We start from the raw sequence: 25,869 nt of genomic DNA, 5'->3' as shown, positions 1-25,869 counted from the left end.
GGAAGGTTGGCAATCCCACCTACCATTGCACTTATCTTGGGGGAGCATTTAGAGGTGCAGGAAGAGCATGAGCAGTCTTGGGGGAGTGCATGCGGCTTCTTGCAGACTATTTTTCATTGTTTTGACTATACGTCATTTTGACTTTACACGCTATCCCTGGAATGTAACCCTGGCATGAGATGATAGTTGGTTGTACTTTGCTGGAAGTCAACATAAATAACTTCCAAGGCTAGAGTATACTCCTAGGAGCTCAGGATATGTGTTTATTTCTCTTTCGTTTGCCCAAAAGCAGCAGTGGAGGACTTGGCATGTGGGGTGAGGTTAACATCCTTGCGCCACTACAGTCCATCAGCTGACAACATGGTGGGGCAGCACCACTCACCAGACGCTCCTTTGCCTCTAGTGCTGCTGCTGCTTACCAGGAGGTAGAGGAGAGAGGCAGGATTGGGAACATGGTGCAAATGCACCAGAAGGCACACTAGATTGGCTCTGCCTGTGTGTTTGCACTGTGCTGACTTCACCACTGCCACTTCTCTCCTTCTCCTCTATCTTGCAGTAAGCAGACCAGGTGAGCAATGGTACCCATCATGAAGCTCACTACTGCTACAGCCTCAGTCAAATTGATACTCCAAGCTATTATTAGCTGTATATTTCTTATGAAGGTACTTCCTTTCACATGCCTCACTGAAAGAAAGAACATTAGACATCAGAGGCAGAGCCGGCTGGGTCTTCTCCCCTTCCATATCTAGAAACCCATAAAAGAATATGTCTGTAAAGCCCTCTGGTTTTTATTCAATCTAACCTTTTTAAAATGCTGTAGAATCGTGCCTGTTCCCAGAATTATGTATACTTTTTTCACAAAAGAAACTGTAATTAGATGGTTAAAAAGAAAATTGGAGGAGGAGGAGGTGCAATTGTTGAAAATTAAACTCTTGCTTTCCTTGAATCAACGCTGCTTTCATCAACTTTACCCTTTTATTGCTAGAAAAGGAACAGAATAGCATTAATTGAGTAGGAGATGCATTAAGGAAAGGAAATGGTAACTTATATTCCTTTAATTCAAAAAGGTTTATGAAGGTATTGATGGGTTTGGGAATGGGCTTTTGCAGTTAATGGACAGCTAAATGAAGGGCCCAGTTACTAACTGTCAGGAAATTCTGACCCAAATGCCAGCTATACTTAAATACCATGCCATTTATAATGCTAATGTAATTGCTAAATAGATGTATATATTTGAAGGAGAGGTGTAGGGAAAGGCTGAAGTTTACTGGCATGGAAGCTTGTGCACAGTGGTGTTGATGGCATGCCCTCCAACATTTTTGTCAGGATGTCAGGAAGGTCGCACCTTCCCTTCCAGCTCTCTGTTGCTCATCAGCAGGGTCACATCAGAGTGCTGGGCCTTCGGCAATTTGGCATAACCCTGCTGATTCATGCCAGAGTGGACGTCTTTTGGTCCGGTGCTGTCGTGCAAAGACTCACAATGGAACAATGTGAGAGGGAATGGGACATCCAGGCTGCAGGATTGGCTTCTGTGATTCTGGGATGTCCCACTTAAAATGGGACAGTTGGGTGTGTGTGTGTGTGATGGGGCAGAAGGCAGGGTAGACAATGAAGAACATGGGTAGCCAGAGCCAGGGGTCACATTAGGTAGAACCACTACTCCCAGCTCTTTTTTTCTAATGATCTGTGCCTTTAATGATCGCTTGGCATGGTGGAATTAACTGGTGAAGGGAAGTACATTTAAATGATGTTTTAAAAGACTTCTGTTTGTGGCTGAGTGACTGACAGGTGATGAATTATAACTGAGGAGACTGACTTATTTTGCCCATAGGAGTGGCCACCATTGGTTTACTCTGAATGGGCATGCAGGGAATGAATGTGGAGTTGAGGATATGTGAAGCCCACAATATCTTCTCCAAAATACCAACACTTTTTACAAGGGCATGATGTACTCTAGTCAAATTATTTTTCTTTTTCCTCTTTCTGTTATTTTAATCTTCTTTTTGTTGCAAATATGTATAGGTACCTGTTTATGGAAAATTATATTAAAATATACATATACTCTAGACAAGGAACAGACCCTTCTTAATTCTAGTGCAGTTTCATAACTTATAGATTGTTATTTGTTTCTGCAACAAAGAGATACAGCTTGAGAGGAGAATGAAAAATGGGTTACAGATCCTTTCATGTAGCTCATAGCTAGTGTCACAAATGAGGCCATATTTTTCTGAAAGATGATCAATAATAATAGCAACCCGAAAGCACTGAAATACTAACTGTGATTTTAAAGAACACATTTAGAAACCGTTTGGGAATGTATACATTGTGACAAATTGTTTACTTCGTTCTAACAAGATTTCTCCCCAGGTGACGCAATTAGGAATGAATCTATAAAGTGAATTGATCAATAAAAGGCCAGCTATTAAAAAAAAAGTTATATATGGAAAATATTAGCAACAGGATGACAACATGTGTGTGCATGAAACCCTAGGGGCATATCTAGAATCATAAAAGCAGGTACACCCAAGACCCAGAGATCTGTAGTGCCACTAAAAAAAATACAGATGCTTTATCTGTAGGGCATATGAAAAAAGAAAATGTCTTGTTTGCCCATCACACTTTTCATAATACATACAGTAGTGGACTGCATCTGTGTATTTCTGTGGAATACTGTTCCACACCTGAGAATTTTGGCACAGATTTATTTTTCAGTTGAGATTATTCATAAATTACAAGTAAAACAAGTAAGCTCTTGGTAGAAATTGCACCAAATCTGAGCTAACATACGGTAAGTCAAAAGTTGAAAAGCCATATTGCCTACAAACTACTGTTGGCAGACTGAAGAGAATTTTGAAAAGCATTAGAGCACTCATGCTTCAAATACCTGAAGGGCTGTTACATGGGAGAGGTCAATAATTTACTTTCTGCTGCCCCAGAAAGCAAGACTGGATTGAACAGGTTTAGGTCAGAGGAGGATCAGTGAAAAGAAAGAAAGATTGCCAGGGGAATCATACTTGGGCCTCATCTGCACTACACATTTAAAGCAGTATCATACACTTTAGCCTGTCACAGCTTCCCCCAAACAATCAGGGGAACTGTAGTCTGTTATGAGTGCTAAAAGTTTTTGGAAGACCCCTGTCCCCCTCTGAAAGCTACAATTTCCAGAACTTCCTGAGAACAGGGACTGGTGGTTAAACCACGTGAAGGGAATAATGTAGTTATTTGCGCTGAAGGAGAAACAGGAACCTGGATACATTTACTTAAGCAAGGAAGAGAGTATTGAAATATGCAGGAGGTTGCGCATATAATTTTGTGTATGCATATATATACCCAGACATTCACCTTTTGGGTCATGCAGTTTAAGGCACAAATTCCCAGCTGAGGATGACAAAAAGCAAAAAGGGCAGAGATGTTAAGAGCATATCCTTCAGAGGATGCTACTGAATACACTAGATCCATATGGAGGACATTACTAAGAAACCTTTATTTGGGCTATTTATTTTAACAAGTATTCTTTGCTTTATGGAGTGAAATGATCTCTGTTAGAGTTCCACATATAATTTGCATTGTTTGTAGAACAGGGAAAAAATGAAACATTTGGCTGGAATACATTAACTCTGTAGAATCCTACTATCTTAACTTCACATTATATCTGCAATACGCAAAGTCCCATGTTCACTAACACTTTTGTAATGGACAAATTGGGGAAAATGTGTTTTTTAAACATTCTTGGGCTGAATGGGTATATTTTTATTGCTGGTTCATTTAATATTGGGATTAGAAATTATTGTGTATTTTACATTTTCGTGCACTTTCCCAAAATCATTGATGGCATTTTTTGTTCTGACAAGCTATCTCAGCTGGATGAATAGGACTCTGCCATGCCTGTCTACTTTGTATTGTGTTTAAATTTTCCTGCTGTTATTTTCGGTATTGTTTCTAACTATTCTTCATTGTTTAAATGTTAATCAGTATACACAGCACTATGCTATGCAGGCTTACTGTGTAGAACAGCTGTCATGTGAAGGAAGCTTCAAGTGGGAAATTGACTTTGGTAGGCTTAACATCCAAGTACACATGCAAGCAGGACTTTTTTCAGCTGGAACTCACCGGAACTCAACACCTCTCAGGTGGGCACCATTGCCATTATAAGAGAACAAGGGAGGCATTCATGGTGAGTTACGCTACCGTACCTCTTTTTCTAGAAAAATAGTACTGTATGCAAACATCTGACTGATCCTAGAGTTAAAAACAAAAAAGATCTTCTGTGGTACATGGCAGGTAAAAGAAAAGGAGCCTGGATGGTTATGTCCAGTCAGTGGTGACTATCGGGTTGCAGTGCTCATCTCACTTTCAGGCTGAGGGAGCCGGTGTTTGTCCACAGATAGCTTTCTATATCATGTGGCCAGCATGAGTGAACCGCTTCTGGTGCAACAAAACACTGTGACAGAAGCCAGAATGCATGGAAACAAGTTTATCTTTCTGCCGCAGTGGTACCTATTTATCTACTTGCACTGGTGTGCTTTCATACTGCTAGGTTGGCAGAAGCTGGGACAGGAGCTCCCAGCTCACTCCGTCGCGCAGATTTGAACCGCCAACCTTCTGATTCGCAAGCCCAAGAGGCTCAGTGGTTTAGACCACAGCGCCACCTGCTCACCAGAATGACAATGACAATGTGTGGCTGAATATGTACTTTTACCCAATGGACTTTGATTCAGCCCAATAGGAGCATTTGGCTGGTACAAGCTCATTGAAACCAGTAAGAGTTGCACAAGTGTACTTCTGTGCTCTTTTGCAATTCCAGTATAGAATTTCCTACTGGAAGGCCTGAGAATCGCCACAGATATGGGACAAAGAAGTGAACCCCTGTAGTTGCTGCCTCCTTAAAGTTTCATAGAATTCAACATATCTTTTTCTTCATGCAGATGACACAAAGCTAAAGAGTCTTGATTATCTGCAGATGGGGCAATGTGTCAATGATGGAACATGCACACACATAACACATGCAACATTCTTGGAAGAGGGCGTAGAGCCCACAAATGAATACTACACAAATATTTATTTGAAAAGATTAAACTTTTTAATTATCTTCCATAAATTATCTTCCTCTTGTTGAAATAAACTATTTTTCACAGTTATTGGTGCAACAATAAGATCTGGCCATTAGAAAACAAATAAAACAAAGAAATTAAAGATTTCAAATTAGCACAGTGTCTTCTTGAAATGAAATATACTGCAATTTTTACATTGCTATATCGGATAGCACCAATCGCTCTGAGGAGTTTGCATAAACGGATTATTCTCTTAGTATTTCCTTCAACTTTCTGCTGTTTACCTGTGTCTGTAATGGCCTGTGGCTTCACCGTTTTCAGAGGAAATCGACATCTGAGTGAGCTTACCCTACGTACTTAAGCCTAAGGAAAGAGCACAGCAAAATCATAATCTGTATATTGCAGTCCTGCTGTTCTTCAAGAAGTAGAACTCAATAGTCTTTTTCAAGGGCTTCCCCACCCCCCTGTGTGACAGAATGAGGAGACGCCATCTGACCCCAGAAAATTACAGGTTAACAACTCAGGCTTACACAAATACTTCAGGCTGGGGGCATAACAGCAGTTGCTTTATGAACAGGAGGAGGCAACACTTACAGAAGAAGGCCAGGCTCTGAACTCCAGGCACTGCATTTGAAAATCGAAATTGGAGGACATGGGGGTTACCTTCCCTGATGTTTTTCTGAATCTTGTCCTTTTAAAATGGCATACGCTTCCCCCCCTCCCACAGGGAACTATGTTGAAAGAATGGGCAGTTGTGCTTCCTTACCGGCTTATACTTATTTTTTAAAAGCTGAAGGCTGACTTCAGTAGGACTTTGGTAGTAAAACTGTGACCACATTGCAGCTTGTATTGCCCTTTTTTAAAAAAAAACCATATTGCCCTTTTTTATTAAAAAAAAACCAAAGCGGACAAGCAGCATTTAATCTCTAATATATTCAGTGGTGGAAAAGTGTTCCTTTTTCTTTCTTATATATATTTCATTATTTATTAATTATGTAGTAGCAGTGAAAACAAGGGAAATTCAGAAAAGCCCTTGGTTTAAGAAGACATGGTATTTTCACAATAATTGCCATTCTTAGAAAATAGATGCAATCAATAATCATATTTTCCTGGAAATAAACTTCCAGTAATACATGTTTAGCAGAATACACGTCACTCCAAAGAATATGGGTTATCTGTTATCTCCTCCAAACCTATTTAAAGGTGTAGAATGCCAAGAATATGCAGGATAGTTCAGTCGATAGAGCATGAGACCCTTAATCTCAGGGTCATAGGTTCAAGCTGCATGCTGGGCGAAAAGATTCGCAGGGGGTTGGTCTAGATAGCCCTCCTGGTGCCTTCCAGTTCTATGATTCTATGCATTCAGGAATTCTAAAGTAAGAAAAAAACCAAAGTACAATGTAGTTCAATGTCAAGTCCAAAGTGAGACCCATCCATAAACAAAATAATAATAATAATGAAAATACTCTCACAAGTAGACAGCAGTTGAACTGTATCATATTTCAGTGTGGCTCAAAAAAAGGGAGGTTCCCATATGTGAGCTAACAGAGGTCCTGTTTATTTGAAAGTTCTACATGAGTTTCTGCCTGGTGGTACTTATTCTCCAGAGTTGCCTTAAGACTTGATTAATCATACATATTCACACATAGAAAGAGACAGACAGACAGACACTCCTTTCCCCGCTGCTTCTGTACCATGGTAGTAAAGCAAAATGTAGTTTATCTTAGAATCAAATAGTCCAGTGCAGAGCATCTGAAAGATCCTTGTCATTGTGCTTTACTGATTCACTGTGCCCATTGGAACATAACAGGAAGAGATCAGTATTTGCTAACAGGAGTCAGGGGAGAGGAAAGGCATTATTGTCTGCTGCTTCTCCTTTAACAGTGACGGCAAATTTGACTGTGATCCATTGAGAACACAAAGACATGATTGCTTCCCGAAACAGAAACAAAATCAGTGAGCACAATAAATAAGCTGTCTGACCGGCAGTCCAAAATTCAATTATTCCGAGTCTTGAAAAGGCTTTTGGAAAAATTGAGCTCTTTAGCCTGAAGCTCTCCAACTTTAAAGAGAAACACGTGGGTGTATTAAAAAATAAATAAACAAACAATGAGAATTTTCAAGATTACAAAGGCATTGTTTCAATTGGAATACATGGAAGAAAACATATTTGCCATGGAAAGCCCGTTTGTGTTACCCCAGCAAAGATTGTTACTGGGTGACAAAGTTGTGATGATGGGGTCAGAACCATTAAAAGCAGCAGCAGCAGCAGCAGCAGCAACAACAAAAACAACAACACAAGCAGTTAGGAGTATAGGACAGTGATAATATACGTAACTCATATCAGGGGGAGCAGAAGCAAGGTAAATCTAAAACTTTAATGAACGTTCTTAGTGACTGCTTGCAGCTGTTCAGGAATAATCAATGTGATAAACTCCAGGTGTTTGGGGGCTTCATCTCACATCAGCTTCAGCCAACATTGTCCAAAAACAGTAGTGATGTATGGAAGTGAGAGCTGGACCATAAAGAAGGCTGATGGCCGAAGAATTGATGCTTTTGAATTATGGTGCTGGAGGAGACTCTTCAGAGACCCATGGACTGCAAGAAGATCAAACCTATCCATTCTGAAGGAAATCAGCCCTGAGTGCTCACTGGAAGGACAGATCCTGAAGCTGAGGCTCCAATACTTTGGCCACCTCATGAGAAGAGAAGACTCCCTGGAAAAGACCCTGAGGTTGGGAAAGATGGAGGGCACAAGGAGAAGGGGATGACAGAGGACGAGATGGTTGGATAGTGTTCTTGAAGCTACCAGCATGAGTTTGACCAAACTGTGGGAGGCAGTGGAAGACAGGAGTGCCAGGCGTGCTCTGGTCCATGGGGTCACGAAGAGTCGGACACGACTAAATGACTAAACAACAACAAAGGCTGTTGGCCAGGAGTGGGGAACCTTGGGGCCCTCCAGACGTTGCTAAACTCCAACTCCCATCAGCCCCAGCAAGCATGGGCAGTGTGTTGGAGATGCTGGGAGCTGTAGTTCATCTGGAAGGCCAAAATCCACCATGTCTTCTGCTAGGGACCTCTATGAAAAACTTTTCATGTTTTCTTCACCTTTTGAATTTTATCATTTACATAACACAATAACTTCAATTACATAACACAAGAACTTCACGACCAGTTCTGATCAAGGTAAAGAAGACCGACATTCTCATACTGGTTTCAGGTGACCAGCCAAATCCTTGGGTATAATTGCCTTAATTGTAATTCCTGTATTTTGCCCACAAATGCCATGGAAGATCTAAAGATTTGGTGGCAAATTACACCTTATGAACTACCATTTTCACTACCACATTCCCAGAGGGAGGGGAAACCATCAACACTGACATGCCTATGATGGTTAATTTGGTTGAATTATTCTGGTTGCAGATTCTATAGTTGTTATATTTTAATACATATAACCTGTTACCCGTCTACCTTGTCGCAAGCCTTCTTGAGCATGTTAGCAAAACCCCTTTGTTTTAGATAGTTTTGGTTTCATTCAAGATTGTGGAAGAAAAGGGGTGCTGACTCTTCTCTATGAACATCTTCCTAGCTTGGAGTTTTAAACCACTTTGCCTTTCTCTTGTTTTATTGTTCTAATGTAATGATAAACGCTTTCAAACTCATTTGAGGTTACTCGAATGAGCTACTCCCCGCAAAATATGCAACTAAATAAATGAATGAGATTCTTTACATTTTATTCTTCTAGCAATGCAGAAGAGAAAGTTGTTGAACTAGCAGTTTGTGATGCTGCTGACATGAGGGATATTATCTTTTCCCTTCAGATGGTCTGCATCCTTTGATAATAAATAAGGCTCCCATCTCTAAGAAATATGATGCCAAGGATGTAAGAAGATAAGTCAAATATTTATCATTTTACTTAGATTATCCTCTAATGGTCACGATAGGGTTTTTCCCCCCCCACATCAGCTTTTTGTAGCTTTTTGAATGCATTTTCTCAGAAGAATTGAAAAACTGCTGGGAATGCAGTGAAACTTTTGAGGGAAAGTTTGACATTTATTTCACAGAGAAATAAATGTCCACTTATTTTGGAGCATCCACACAACACCCCCACATCAACTAGCAGTTCTATTGTAAGGAAAATCACAATTCTTTCACAGAGGGAATGGCTTCACTTCCTCCATTCTAATATAGGGGTCAGCAAACTTGTTCAGCAGGGGGCCATTTCACTGTCCCTCAGACCTTGGGGGGGGGCGGACTATATTTTGAAAAAAGAAAAGAAAAGAACGGATTCCTATGCCCCACAAATAACCCAGAGATGCATTTTAAATAAAAGCAAACATTCTACTCATGTAAAAACACCAGGCAGGTCTCACAAATAACCGAGAGATTTAAATAAAAGGACACATTCTACTCATGTAAAAACATGCTGATTCCTGGACCATCCACAGGCTGGATTTAGAAGGTGATTGGGCCGGATCTGGCCCCCAGGCCTTAGTTTGCCTACCCATGTGCTAACACGTAAAACTGACCTTCTTTGGTCCCCTTTAGTGATTTTAGAACAACCTATGCCAGGACTTACATTCCCACTCAAAAGGCAAAAGTGTGTCCCCAGGAGGTCTGTGAAAACCACTCAGAATACACTCTGGGGAAATGAACTTGATAGATCAGTTTTCAAAGTTTCTCATTTTTTTCAATCTTAGATTAAATTTTACACATTTCTGCAACAATTTGCAATTTAAATTTAAAAAGTCTCCTGAAAATTCACCAGCATCTTAGTGCAAATTTCTATGAAGAATCATGCCTTTCGAAGCAGTATTTATTAAAATACATAATTTTGTTAGTGGTTTTCCATAATATAATACTTTTTTGTGTGCTATTTTCACTCATATGTGCATCTTAATGCACACTTTACTGGAAAAATGCATTTCTGTACACTCTGCTTGGCTGGAAAACTTCATTGCAAAATTCAGAGAAGTGCAATTTTCAAAGGGTGGCTGTTTTTCAGTTCACATATTGTGTCAAAAAGTGCAAATTTGGTAACTTTGCTTGTTAACTTAAAAATTCTCCCCATCCTTCACTGACAAACTATTATTATTCACATGGTGTGGGGATGGGAGAGGAATTTGGGAGGTGTGCATTCCAGAGAAGACTGACCTAATCTCCACCTCTGAGAACAATGTATTGTTGAGACTATGGCCCATTTCTGGAATCTACATCTCTCCATACTCCTCCACAAGGTGGTCTGAAAACTTAAGCCTTTTCCCTCTTTCTATAATAGGTACTAGAAATAACTTTGGGAACTGCACAAAGGGCCAAAAAAGTCCCTGTGAGCCACCATTTTAATTATCTTTCCATGGATTGCAGCCAAGCAATGTCTCAGTGCTTCTAAAAAAAACACCCTAGTGCTTCTCCAAAAAATACCATAGTGTGTAACTCAACCCTGATTATGGTATTTGTTCTTGGAGACACACATTGGACAAAGGGAACCCCTTCTGGTAATATGAAGTGGTCTTAGGGTTTTGGTTTTTCAGTAACTCAGCCTGTACAACCAGAATATGCCATAAAGTTCACAATCAAAAGTTACCTATAGGAGTGTCTGAAAGGAAAAACAAGCCGATTTGGTTGTTGGCTCTTTTACATGATACAGTAAATATAATTTCTTGTTAACACATTTTAAAAGAAGGATGTGTTTGGTGGTAAATGTTACACACACACACACACACACACACACTTAACACTTTTTGTGTTAAAAACATTTCCCCCCTATAATTTTGCTTGTGTTTCCATAGTAGTGATTAATAATTATGAGACATAGGGAATTGGCAGGCAAATATCTTCAAGGAACAGTATAGCTCATGCTGTACTCTTGAACATACAGCATTGAATCTTTCAGCATATCTTGTTTATATGTGCAAATATTCAGTTTTTATATTTATTGTCATTCTGTTCAAGTCATAATATCCCTTTAGAAACAAGGTCCTTTGGGCAATCAGTTTATTTGTTTCTTCAGCAAATCTACAATCTAGGTAGTTTGCCATGAGCACAGTGGCTGCACAACACTATCTCCCTGTGAACATGTACACATTTCAACATTAGTGTTTGACTTGTATTTTATGTTGTTCTACAAACGGGTTTCTTAGCTACCCTTAAATGTCTGGCACTAATGGTCCCGCCGAATGAATTGCTGCGAGGGCAAAAAAGTTATGTACGGTTGAAAGCAAGGACGGCTGCACAAATGCATCATTAAAATGTGTGGCTTTTTGCCATTCACCTCAAGCAGATCCAGAACATTCCATTGGCAAAGTCACAAATGTCAAAAAACAGTGCATGAGCAGCAACCAACATCACTATTTAAATCATGGGAACATAACACAGATTCCATATGTGGCTTAAAATGAGAAATGCAATGGTGACTGGACTGTAGGTGATGAGCAGAGGGGATTCTGCTGTGCATATCCTAGAGTAGGGATGTCCAACAGGTCGGTCGCGATTTACTGGTAGATCCCTGCAAGGTTTTGGTAGATCATGGTTGATCTCTGGCTCCCTTTCCTTAGCGTCGCTAAAACTGACTCCTGCCCTGCCCCCTCGCCCCGTCCTCCATTGTTGTTTGATCTTTGGAAGGGAAGACGGAACTTTCTCTGTGCTGCTGTTTTCATCCATAGCGATCTTTTTGTGAGTGACTTTATCCCTTTGTCCCTTGCCTTTAACCCCCCCTCCCAAAAAAGTATTTTATTTTATTTTAATCCCTAAAAAAGTGTGTATTTCCTCCCCCAAAAAAGCTCCACAACTTTGAGCTGAACCCCCAAAAACAGGGGTAGATCACTGCCAGTTTTTAATTCTGAAAGTAGATCACAGTCTCTTGAGAGTTGGCCACCTCTGTCCTAGAGAATTGTGAGTTATCGTGAACATATCTAAATGAATGGCACATGGCATATATAGGATCTTGTGTATGTGTGACTATATAATTCTAAACCATTTGGCCTCATCTGCACTATGCACGTACAGCATGATGACAGGGTGGCCATTAAACAGCAAGCTGCTTAGCAGAGGAGGGGAAGGCCCTTCATGGAGTGGTTTGGTAAACACAGCTGCCATGAAGTTTAACAGACAGGGGAGGCACTTCAGAAAACCCTCCCCCCTTTAAAAGGGGTTGGCAGTGGGAGTAAGCTGTGAGAGGAGGAGGGTGAGCTTAGGGAGAGCTATGAGGGGAGGTGGTATTGTGAGCTGTGAGGGATGGTGAAAAGGAAGGAGGGTTGACCATGCGTAAATGGATCCCAGTCGTAGGAGAAGTGGGGTTGGAGGGCAGGCAGGGATGACAAGCAAAGTGAGCAGGGGCAGCCACCATTCATGTTCAGTCAGTTCATGGTTTGGTCAGTTTACTTTATTGCTGTGAAGAGGCTGAGTGTGGTGTGTTCTTTCTTTCTTTCTTTCTTTCTTTCTTTCTTTCTTTCTTTCTTTCTTTCTTTCTTTCTTGTGAGAGCCAGCATGGCGTAGTGGTTAAGAGCGGTAGACTCGTAATCTGGTGAACCAGGTTTGTGTCTCTGCTCCTCCACGTGCAGCTGCTGGGTGACCTTGGGCCAGTCACACTTCTCTGAAGTCTCTCAGCCTCACTCACCTCACAGAGTGTTTGTTGTGGGGAAGGAAGGGAAAGGAGAATGTTAGCTGCTTTGACACTCCTTAAGGTAGTGATAAAGAGGGATATCAAATCCAAACTCCTCCTCCTCCTCCCCCTTCTAGTAACCATTTCTCTAGTACTCTGCGACCTTCCTGGCTGCCTCTGCTTCCTCATCTGAAAAAGCTCTTTAGGAGCTTTTTTACCTCATAAAATGAGCACCTGGGAAGGCTTCAGAGTGCAGATCCCTGCAGTTGATTTGTAGAATGAAAGAAAGGACAGATTGTGGAGTGTGACCCTGTAATTCTTGATGGAATGTATTAGAGCATCAAAACATTAAATTGTTTCAATATAGGTTGTGCATAAATCTTGGTGTCAATTCAAAACCCATGAACAAGTCTTGCTTCACTGCAGAATATGCCACTCGAGGTACATTCCAGTAAGTTATATCTCAACAACTAATAAGGTTTGGATAATCAACTTTGCATCTTTCCCTCTTAAAAAATAGGCTTCCTTAGGCCAAACATGGAGAAAACAGTCATAAATATTTTAAGGCCAACTCAAACTGCCTGAAACAGATTTTAATAAATTACTTTATATGCTGCAGCTCAAACATTAAGCTGCCACACTTATGATTAATAGAGGTGGAATGTAATTAAAGGAAAACATCTCTAAGAAAAGAGAGTTGTGCTCTGACAGTGGTATAATGGTGGCACTATAAATGGTACAAGGGTTTCACAAAAAGATAAGGGAAACGGTTTTATAAAAATGCAGTTTCTTGTACATCCTTCAACTGGTTACAATAATATCCGTACAAATGAATTTCAATAAGATGAAAGGAGGAGGACAAGGTGAGCATCATCATTACTTGATAAGAAAAATAGATTGCTCTTATGAGAACAATTTGCATTGGAAGACAGGAGACTGCAAAGCTCCTAACTATTGATGAATGCTGCCTTTTGTATCTTTTATGGAATATAATTAAATGGGGACAGAAGTGATTTCAGCATGCCCAGTAATCTGGGTATGCCTGCTACGATTCTTGATATTTTTGTTTGCAACAGAGCCCTCTCCCCATGCTGTATAACAACCTAAAAGAGATTTTTAAAAAAATATCCTTTATTAAATAATAATGATCATAATTTTCTCCTTCCCCCTCCCCTCATGACTGCACTGCAGAGAGCAGGATGAACCTTCTGCACTGCAACAGGTGAGCAGAGAGTACAATCCTGCTGTGTGCTACTTCACCAAGGTGTTCCCTGTAGAAACAGGCACACAGAGCCAAAGCACAGCGTGGGGCTGTTTGAAAGCCCTTTTGCAAACAGCCTCATGTTGCTCTTGCAAAGGCCACTGCCTACCTCTCCTGCTTGCCACTGTCCTGCTGCCCTCAGCCCTAGAGTTGTTGGTTTTTTAAAACAACAACAACCGCAGTCTGTTCTCTCCCAACTTGGTATTTGTTACACCGTCTCCTAGCATTTAGAAATGCTTTCATTTTCCCACTGTTGAACAGTTAGCAACTTATCAAGTCTTAGTATCTACTAACATGCATTTATTGGTTTTTCCATGGAGTATGTCTAATCCTATTTAGACTAGTTCTCCTCAGAAAAAGAAAAGCCTCCCTCTGGACTTGTCCAAATCACTCTTGAGTTGCAGCCTGGAGAATCAGGCCTTGCACTACATTTTCTGTTCATTCATATCACCTCTTTTCTATTTCAGTCAGAATCAATCTTTCATTAATCCTTCTAAGACATCTAAATATTTGATCACCTGTATTTACAAGCTGTTTGCTGTTCAAGTTCTGTTCAAGTTATTAATAAAGTTCAGAATTTATTTACATGAAAGTATGAGCTGGATGTGTGCTTAACACACTTCATATACATGCAGATTAACATGTATTGATAATCACCTAGACTTGGCCAACTCTTTAGTTGTGCAAAGATCCATTCTCTGAATAAAAGGGAATGTTCTGAACTATCTCCTTAACAAAGGCAACTGGTAGACTGGTAAATTACTTAACAAAGTAAGCTGGATGTTGGGCATGATTAGTTATGTATTGAAAGAGCAACAACGACATCTAAAAGTAAGCATGGTGAACAGTATAAAACCAATGTATAACTTGCTAGAAGGAAGAAGGACAGGAAAGTGTACTTTTGCATGTGGATTGGACAAAGAGGGCAGGATACACATGGGATGAAGGGAAGAAGGAAGCACTATAACTCTCCCATGGATACTTTAATGTTCAGATGAAAGGCAGTATATAAATTTAATAAATAATAAAAATAACCTTACCGGGGAACAGGACTTTTTTTTAGCTGGAACTCACTAGAACCCAGTTCTGGCACCTCTCAAGTGGGTTCCAATAGCTCTTGGGGAGTGGGGTGCCATTGCTGTGCTGAGAACAAGGAAGGCATTCATGGTGAGTACTGGCACTTCTTTTTCTAGAAAAAGAGCACTGCCTGGGAGGATGCACCATTGAAGTCAATGCAGCTTACTTCTGAGTAGACATGCCTAAAATAGCACTAGAGAAGTGCCAGACATTGATGAGATTGCACCCTAGTGAAACAGACCCAGAGATTCTTTGGAGTACAGAGTATTAAAAGACTCCTTCAAATCATCTGTTTATTCAGTATTTGTCTGGATTTGCTTACACGAAGCTCACACGGTGGTTAAACAATATCTGGTCTTTGTTGAGCATTCATTCTGATTCATGTACAGGTTTACATACTTGTGTAAGTGTGTGGGAGGAGACTCCCCTAAACCGAAGAAATTAACGAATGACAGGATCTAGCTAATATCTGGAGTACTGAAGGGAAGATTCCTGGCCAGTATAAAAATACTGGCTAAGCTTCCTTTCCAAGCCAGGGCCTCACCTGAGATACAGGCATCAAGAGGACATAAGGTCTTGGTGACCCATCCAAGAGGACTTCTTGGGCCTGGGCAGACAGGGGTTGCCAAGGTGGTGGGGAAGGGGCAGGCAAAAATGTGCCTCTCGAAAACTAGACTTGGGATGGGAAATGGATGAGGAGGAGTTGCTTGGAGCAGAATTGTGCTGAGGAGAAGGAGAACAAAGGCCTGACCTCCATGAGTTGCTGGGCAGACCAGAACTCCATATGGGAGCTGGAGATCAGAACCGTCTTGGCTGCTGTCTGGAGAGGCTACAACCTGAAGACTAGGAACCCTGATTGACTGCTGCTTTGAACCCAAGCTTGCTGAAGCAATGAGATACCCTATTGGGGTGTAATGTTCTGCATCCCCTCCACTGCAGTTTTCCAGGTGTATACATTGTAAGGTAAGGTAAAGGTAAAGGACCCCTGGACTGTTAAGTCCAGTCAAATGCGACTATGGGGTTGAGGCACTCATCTCGCCTTCAGGCTGAGGGAGCCAGTGTTTGTCCACAGACAGTTTTCCAGTTCATGTGGCCAGCATGACTAAACTGCTACTGGTGCACGGAGGACCGTGACAAGTGCCAGAGTGCACGGAAATGCTGTTTACCTTCCTGCCACAGTGGCACCTATTTATCTACTTGTGCTGGCATGCTTTCAAACTGCTAGGTTGGCAGGAGCTGGGACAGAGCAACGGGAGCTCACCCCATGGCGGGGATTCCCTGTTTACTGTAAGTGTAAAATAAACCACATTTCTTAAACACACTAGCCACCACTGAGCTTCAAACTTCCCAATGGAAACACAACCATGGGTAAGTCCTTGGAACCCCTGGAATCTAGAGCAGCTGTTCCTCCCATGCTTTTCAAAGCATTTCCCCATCATATACCAAAACACCAGAAGTCTGTGATTTTTTTAAAGTGGATTTGTTGTGCTAGGGCAACAGAGCCTTTTAATCTACTTTACCTGTCCAAACCTAACATTCCAGGATGGGCTTGAATCCCTCCTGCAAAAGACTGACAGACTGGAGCCACCCAGAGTCGCCATACTCCAGGGTTCCCCCCTCCACTTCCTTTCTATAAAACCATTTGCTACTTATAGTTAAGAGAAAGAAAGGGGAATAATTTTGCATTTCTTCATAATTACAACACTTTGTTCAGTTAAAATAACTGCCTTTTGTCCTCTGAAGGATGCCTTTCCACTATAATCTGCTTTTTGCACACTGAGATACTTTAAGCTTGCCAGAAAATGGATGCATTACTCTTCCTCTTTTCCTGACAGAAAACCATAGAATTGAAAAATTAAAAAGCTAAAGTGGTTGACTTAGATATATTCATATTGACAACAATTAGTTTTAGTATGTAATGAGTTTTAATTCAAAGCAGTACAAATGGCTTCCTGGAGTTTGCATACTGAAGCCTACATTTTATCTACGTTTACTGTCTTGTACTGTTCTGCATGTGGCATATAAATCAAATGGAAAAGGACAGGAAATGCTGCTTATCCACAACTTTGATAGCATTTCTCTCCCAGTATATGTGTCTCTGAACTTGCACACCCAGGTGTTCCACTATAAAAGCCACATGTTAACACCCCTTGAATGTGATATCTCACATGCACAACTTCTTCAGTCTGTAGGCCTATTGCTTTGGTCTATGCAAGTATGCAGTTCACACATGTGAGATGGTACTATTTAACAGACACATTTATCCTGCACGTATATTATGTGACGATCTGCTGTGCTGGATTAAGTTTGCATGTGTATCCTCAGCAGAAAGTTGGTATAGTCAATTTTGACTGTACAGCACATCCATTTGAAGAATAGGGGGATGAAGCCCAAGTACTCCTCTTGTCACTTCAGTCTATTCTCAAGGTTTTCCATGTGTAATTTGTAAGTCCACTCCATCCTTTTCCTACATTAATCAGCAATTGATTGATTGATTTATCTATCTATCTATCCATCCATCCATACACACACTTACAAAATGCATATTTAAATATTATTTTATAATGAAATAGGCAATTAAATGTTGTTTATTTCAATATATGCCCTTCTGAATGTATTTTACCCTACAATATGCACTTTGGTACTTTTTTTGAGCTAAGAGCTACATTGCAGAAGTTGGAACTTCAAAGCATCATTACATTCCAAACCACACTTCATCGAGGAATCAGGTCAGTTTGCATTGGAATTCACAGAAATCAAATTCTTCAAGCATCTCCATCTATCCAGCTCTCTTTAAGGGTCATCAAAGTTGGCTGTGCCAGACATCTCTTTAATGAGTGGCTCTGCATAGATCTTTGCAGGCAGCACCATGTATACTACTGAATGCAGGGATCTGTAAAGGTGAAGGACCCCTGAAATGTTAAGTCCAGTCAAAGGCAACTATGGGGTACAATGCTCATCTCACTTCAGGCTGAGGGAGCCGACATTTGTCCACAGACAGCTTTCTGGCTCATGTGGCCAACATGACTAAACTGCTTCTGGCACAATGGGACACTGACAGAAGCCAGAGCACACAGAAACGCCATTTACCTTCCTGCCACAGTGGTACCTATTTATCTACTAACAGTGGTGTGCTTTTGAACTGCTAGGTTGACAAAAGCTGGGACAGAGCAATGGGAGCTCACCCCATCACGTGGATTCTAACCGCCAAACCTCTGATCAGCAAGCTCACGAGGATCAGTGGTTTAGACCCTATATGCAAGGATCTGTAGATTAGTGCCAACACCACCTAATTTAGTCAGTGGAAAATTCCAATGTTGTGCTAATTATGAGAATGGGGAGCTGTTTGGGGATATGGAATAACTATGGTTGTCAAAGAATTTTAAGCCACCAAGACCGCAAACTAAGGAAATAAGAAGTACCTACTGAATCAGGCCCATGGCCCATCTAGTTCACCATCTTGTTATCACAGTGACCAACCAGAAGCCTGTGGGAAATGTGGCCTTTAGGCACTTCTACTTCACCCCCAGGACTCTTCACAGACCATATGTTCTCCTTAGGCCACGCCCATCATTGGCCTTGCTCCACACCCTCCTCAAGTGCTTTTGCCTGGCTGGGATATATCATTGAACTGTAACAATACTGTACCTCTTATTTGCCTGGATGGAGGTTGGGGATGTGGATGTAGAAACCTCTTACTTTGCCCAGCCGGAATGTATCCTATTGTACAGAGACAATTGCTCCACCTAGTTTTTGCTTCTAGCCCCACCCACCTCTGGCACGCAGCCTTTGGAGACCTGCATTCCCACAAGGCACTGAAGTCCACTGGCTTCCTTTTCATACTCAGAAAATAGTTCATTTGTAGTGGAGTTACAAAGACCCGGAGACTAGATGGCTTTGTTTGAATCATCCATAAAGGATGATATCTCGAGACAAGAACTGCCATCTGTCCTTTATTGTGTTTTAGCTTCTTTATTTGTCCCCCAAACAATTTCACAGAAAGCTGTTCTCAAATACCTTGACACCTAGTTCCCAGCAAGCACAATAGGAGGAGGCTTTTAGCCAAATGATTACCATATGCAGATTAAAAGGTTTGTTTTATGTTATTTACCATTTAGAATAATAATGAGCAGAGGTCCCTTGTGGCACTTGAATTAGTGAGAGAAATAAGCTGGCAAATGACATTTCACATGATCTATATGTGCAAATTATTAATACAGTGCTTACACAGGGAACTGGAAAAATTCTTAGGCTGTGTGATTGTACACCCTTACCTAGGAGTAAAATCCAACTGAACTACTTCTGACTAGACATGGTGATGAGTGTACTGATGATGCCACTGGAACAGAGCTGAATGATCACTGTCTGTTGTTTTCAGCATATGACTCTTGAGGAAAATATATATAGTCACGTGGTTCTCGAGGATTCACATCCAATAAGAATGATGGCCAAATGATGCATCACACTCTACAATAAGAATTAGGAACCTGGAGAAGTACTCTTCCCTTTACAGCCCAAATACAGGTCTTATGTCCCATGTCAGTTCCCATACGTCTGTCCCAGTATGTAACGTAAGGATTAAAATTCTGCATATTCATACAAATTTAATGTCTACAGAACTCTAAAAGCACAATGATTTTTCTGTTGTTTTTATAGAAAGGAGAATGTTGGGCTTGGAAATTGAAGAGCGTCTGTTTTCATCCACACAAAATCTGTGTCATCGACTGAGGGCTTCTAGAATGTAGCCATTAGCACTCAGAAATGGGGCTATAATTCAGCATACACTTTATTGAATCCTGTAGAAGCTGATGGACTTACACTTGTATAGACATAAATTGGATTGCAGCCAAAGTTACTCATTTCATATTCAGTTAATACATTGAGGAGGCAAGGATGACTGACTTGCATTTTCTAATTCCTCACAAAAGGGGTAACAAAGAAGGCATAATTTGTAGGACAAAGAGCAACACCCTGGGAATTATTTCAAAATATAAAATAGATTATGTCTGTATGATAAACATTTCAATGCAGCAAGATCTCTCTAACCTTGTAAATTCCCAAGTCCACTATGATGAACCCTATTCCAATGAATTTCTTTATTTAAAAGAGAAGTGGTAATTAAAATATGCAGTCAGAATGCATGCAGTAACTGTCAGCATATAGTCTAGAAAGGTGGGCTCCTGGTCTTTAATCATCAAACATTATCAATTGGCATAATCCTGTCTGGGGCAAATGAGGTCGCTAAGTGCTTTGAGCATACTTAAGCAGCATTAATACAGCAGTCACAGCCACACAGGCACAAAAACCCCACACACAATATCATAAATCAAAAGGATGAAAATGCAGGAGAGTTTTTACCACCTTTCCATTAATATAAAAAGAGATTTTTACATTATAAAATTCCAAGAACTAATTTGCATAATTCAGAGAGCCTTCTGTCTGAAGTTCAGGGACTTCCAACCAATTAAAATAGTTCATAAAGTTTGTTTACCATCTTCCTCCCCAGCTATCAAAAATCTCTCTGGAAACCCTCTTCTAGTAGCTATATGTGCAAATTCCCAATTCTCATTAGTTATCAAGTTCATTCACTGTACTCAGAAGCAATTTGTTCTGCTTTAATTAAGGTGGTAAACATGCCCTCAAAGCTCAAGGAGGAATTCTTCAGGTCATTTGTTTTCCTTGCTTCTTTATAGAATTTGGAGAAAGCTCCCATTTCCTACACACACACACACACACACACACTCAGCGCCCGTAGCTTACATGGCTATAAAATAATTCAAGGCTTTGCCAGTTATAAGTTTCTACAGAGAATTTCATTCCCCAAGGCATAAAATATGGCTTTGAATTTAGAATGCAACTGAAGGCCTAGCTTGTTTTTAGAAGCCAGGTTCCATCAATTACTTTCTGTGTGACCCTGAGCAAGGGAGATGAGAACACACTGCGACAACTGAAGCTATTGGGAAATGTAGTGCAGCTTAACGTCTCTGATAATTGGGCCAGGGCTCCACAACTCTATTACTTATACTTCCCCCAGAATCAGGAGATAACTCACTTTCAGACACTTATCAAAGGCACTACAAATTAAAGTGAGTAATGTTTACAACCTGTAATGTTTACAACCTGTAATGTAGAACTTTGATCAAAATTCTGTGGGAGCGGCAAGATTCAAACCAATGAGAAAAGGGGCGGAGATGCAAAACTCAGACCACTACAGAGCATCATTTCAGAACGGTGAGTGACTCAGAATATTCCAAATTTGTAGTCTGGGAATGAAGACTGAGGTTTTTAAATAGGTATCTACAATGCATTGATTGGTGTGCTTTAGTGAAAAGGGTATTAATTAACTATTTATGTATTTGAACAAATGTGCTGCATAGGAAGGTATGTTTTCTCTTTAGAAATCAATAAAGTAAAGTAACATTTATATTATGTATTTAAAAGGTAAAGGGACCCCTGACCATTAGGTCCAGTCGTGGCCGACTCTGGGGTTGTGGCACTCATCTCGCTTTATTTGTCGAGGGAGCCAGCGTACAGCTTCCGGGTCATGTGGCCAGCATGACTAAGCCGCTTCTGGCCAACCAGAGCAGTGCACGGATATGCCGTTTACCTTCCCGCTGGAGCGGTACCTATTTATCTACTTGCACTTTGACGTGCTTTCGAACTGCTAAGTTGGCAGGATTAGAAGTCAATACATCACCACTATTTAATCAAGAGAGTTGACCTAACTTCTAGCTCTCTTCCACAAATCTTCTGTCCTCAGGTTCAGCAAAGAAAGGAAGGTGGCCTCATTTAGAAATGCTGTATCTGTCTGATATAGGTGTGGGGGAGAAAATAGATTCAGTTTGAAGGGAAACCCACCTGATAGGCACTTACTGAAGCAATTGGAGAACCAAAAGAAAGCCATCCAAAATCCACTGTGATTTTATTTACTATTATTATTTTGGCAATGTGGTTCTCCAGCCAAGGGCACATTAAGGCCACTGCCCGCTAGGGTCCAAAGGGTGTGAAAACTCACAACACTAAATCATAAGGGTAGTCCATACAACAACACTAGCCTAAGAACTCCAGTTTTCAGAAAAGGGGTAAATAGCAAACTCCAGGGTATATACAGTTCAACATCATGCAAATCTAGCTAGTGGGAGAGTCAACTTACTTTTTAAAAGGGCAGGCTTATCTACAATTCTAAATGGACACTACCAGTAGAGTAATGAAAAGACAATACTGATCGCTGGTCCAAAAATATATATCACAAATCAGAGCAGATGCCACATAAACACTTGTCCTCTGTTGTGATTGTTTTTTCTTAATGAATATTGTCAAAGAGTTGTATTCAAGTAAGTTTTACATGGAGCAGACCCACTGAAATCAATGGCCATGGCTAACTTAGGTCCATGAATTTCAATAGGTATACTCTGACTGCAATTCAGTGATTCTAATGAGAAAGTGGTGCTTAAGTAGAAATAAAGTGATTTTTTAAAAAAGCATGGAAACACTTGAAATATATTTTATAGAAGTATTCTGGCACAAAGTCCTTCACAGATTTGACTATGTCAACAAGATCCTTTAAAACGAACAAGCCTTAACATTGTATCAGGGAAAAGATTGCTCTCTTCCCTGGTCACATTTCTCCATGACATGTAGACCAACTCTGACGAGATTGAAAAAAACAACAAAGAAAACGAGTCATCAAATGGAAGCCCATGTATTTAGATGAAAGATCAACCGCACAGAGAAACAAATAAATTTTCAAAGGTGGAGAAAAGTGACTGAAAGCTTTCAGAGAGATGTGCTTTTGCCAAATATGTGGATTCATTTCGATTCCTGGCAAGACTGGGCCATTCTTCCCCAAATTTTGATACACTGAACGGGAACATGAAAGGGATGCAGAAGATTTAGTGAGAGCTTACTCAAAATGCCTTCGCATTCCTCCATCCTCTGAGCTCAACCATTTCATTCACTATTTAGATGCCACAGAGTGAAGTGATGGATCTGAGAATACTGCACATAGAAGACAATTCACAGTAAGGACCTACATTGGAGACTTTTCCAGAATTGTACCATAGCTCTTTGCCTTTAACTTTGTCCATTTCAAATTCTGAAGGGAAAAGATCATTCACCAAGTAATTTTTTCATTAAAAATAAATCATGGTTACCACTGCTGCAGTCACGACTGCTATCATTATCTGTTCTTTTCTACAGAATTTGATATTACAAGAGCAGTGTCTTTTGAAAATCTCATATCTGAATTTGCTGCCAAGAAAAGTAGAAAAAAGAAGATAGAACTTTACCTATTATATGGCAACTTCTACAATGGCAAGGTCATCACTGTGTGTAAATATTTTCTTTTAACTTTACCAATGTTCATATCAGATGGAACTCTGAACACAGGAAGCTGCCTCACACTGAGACAGATTGTCAGTCCGCTTAGAACAGTAATGTCTACACTCATTGGCTGTGGCTCTCCAAGGTTTCAGACTAGGGACCTTCTCAGCCCTTCCTAGAGTTGCTGAGGATTGAAATTGACAGCTTCTGTGTGCAGAGCAGAGGCTCTACCTTAGACCTTGAGACCTCCCATAAAAGGGGGAGCCTATATGTGCATACAGTGGTGCCTCGCAAGACGAAAATAATCCGTTCCACGAGTCTCTTCGTCTAGCGGTTTTTTCGTCTTGCGAAGCAACCCTATTAGCGGCTTAGCGGCTTAGCGCTATTAGCGGTTTAGCGGTTTAGCGGCTATTAAAGGCTTAGTGGCTTAGCAGCTAAAAGGCTATTAGCGGCTTAGCGGCTTAGAAAAAGGGGGAAAGTGAAAAAAATCGCAAGACTCGCAAGACGTTTTCATCTTGCGAAGCGCATTGAAAAACGGAAAACCCTTTCGTCTAGCAGGTTTTTCGTCTTGCGAGGCATTCGTCTTGCGGGGCACCACTGTATTCCTGAAAAATAACATACAAAAATTCATTGTGTTAGGGAAAATTGTGTGGAAAAATGTGTATATTAAGATAAATGCATATAATTTTTTAAAAGAATCTGCAATCTGATGTACAAATAGGGCAAAGTGAACATAAGATGGGGGAAATGAGAAACCAAGAGGAAGCCTTATTGAAAGATTCATCTATCCGAAACTTACAGACTAACAAATGTTGTTATGGAATAAAGGTCTATGGACCAGAGCCCTGACCATAAAGGCTTATTGTCATAATAAGGCAGGGATGAACAATCATTTTTTGGAGGGGGACAAAGGTGCCTCAAGAACCTTTCAATCAAAGAAAACCATGAAAACTGTAACATTATGACATTCATATCATGGGCTAAACTGGCACTGAAAGTCACGTTTTTGAGCATGTTTTGAGTGCAGTGGGGGATTCATCAAGTTCTCACAGCATATTAGTATATCTAGAGCTCAGACCCATGCGCTGCTGCGCCTGCATCACAAAGCAGCATCAGGTTCTTGGCTCTCAGCAGCAGAGCAAAGAGATAACTTATCTGCAAAACTCTGACAACAAACCCAGCCTCCACTTCAGCCCAGCACTTTGGTGCTCCAGCAGATGTTGGTATAGTAGTTGCAGCACTGAACAGAAATGTATTTGAGAAAGGTCAGTGGGGCAATTGCCCAGGGCAGCAAATTTAAGGGGCTGGCATATGAAACATCAACACGAGGCCTGAACTTACAATTTTCATTTAAGAAGAAGAGTAAGTTCATAAGTCTAAAGGTGAGCTGCTGCCACCTGCAATTTTTGTGAAATGAGTTAGCTCACTTTGGCTGACCTAAGTCCTCACCGATGGTGAAATCAAAGCTGTGGGTTGAGGATGCAAGGACTCCTTCAACACCTCTCCCGTCTTCAGAAAGTCCATAGTGAAGGCAGAAGCTACAGTTTCTTCTCCTTCATGCAGTGCTTTTTCTCCTGACAAAACTGACTCAGTGCTGGCACCCCTTTTTGCTGCCACCCCACCATCTCTTGTGAGGGAGTAGTTTTGCCCTCTACCTTTCAAAAGAGAGGAAGACTCCCATGGCTTCCTCTAGCTAGGAGGGGGGCTTTGGCACTCATCGAATCCATGGCAGCCAGTGGGAGACAGGCAGCTCTCTCCAGTGAAAGAATCCTTCTCCCTCCTTGTCCTCCACAGCTTTGACGCCAATAAGTGAGCAAAAGACTTTTCCCAATAAATAATACCCAGATGAATAAAACACAGAGTCATACCATTATTTGCCATTCCTACTCCCATGTGACTCATTCCTACTCCCATGTGATGCATCTGTGGCTAAAGCAAGCCATGGAATCTATTATCCCATGTCCATTCCCTCACTTCTAAATTAAATGACAGGGTGCCAAAACAGTCTGCCGCCTCAAGCACCATGAAACATCATCTTTGAATCACAATAATCTATCTATGGCTAAGAGATTCCTTCTGTACCTGTATAAAATCCTCAAGGGGGGCAGTGTTAAATGGTCTAAGACAAGAGCTGCATCCTATATCTCACCTGTAGAGAATGACATCAGTGAAGCACAGCACTAAGTGGCTCATGGCCTCTTAGGAAGTTGTGTTAGGAAAGGAGAACCTGTGGCCCTCCAAATGTTGTTGGACTCCAACTCCCATCAGCCCCACCCAGAGTGACCAATGGTTGGGGATGATGGGAGTTTTGGCTAGCAACCTATGGAGGTCCACAGGTTCCCTATTCCTGACTTAGTTCCTCCTTTCCCCTCTTCCACTGCTTTAGCATTAACAGTTCCACTGTGCAAGAAACACCAGCTATTACTACAGAGGCTAGGGCTATTGTGCTAAGTCACCCAACTGTGTCAGTACTTTCTTCCACAATTCCCTCGGTCAGCATAATAGCTCGGCTTATGCTGTTATGTATTTTCAAGCATGACATGTTGCAAAAATTGGTC

The sequence above is a fragment of the Podarcis liolepis genome, assembly GCF_965112155.1.
Source record: "Podarcis liolepis genome assembly, chromosome: 10".
Lineage (NCBI taxonomy): Eukaryota > Metazoa > Chordata > Lepidosauria > Squamata > Lacertidae > Podarcis > Podarcis liolepis.
Note: the sequence above shows the minus strand (reverse complement) of the source record.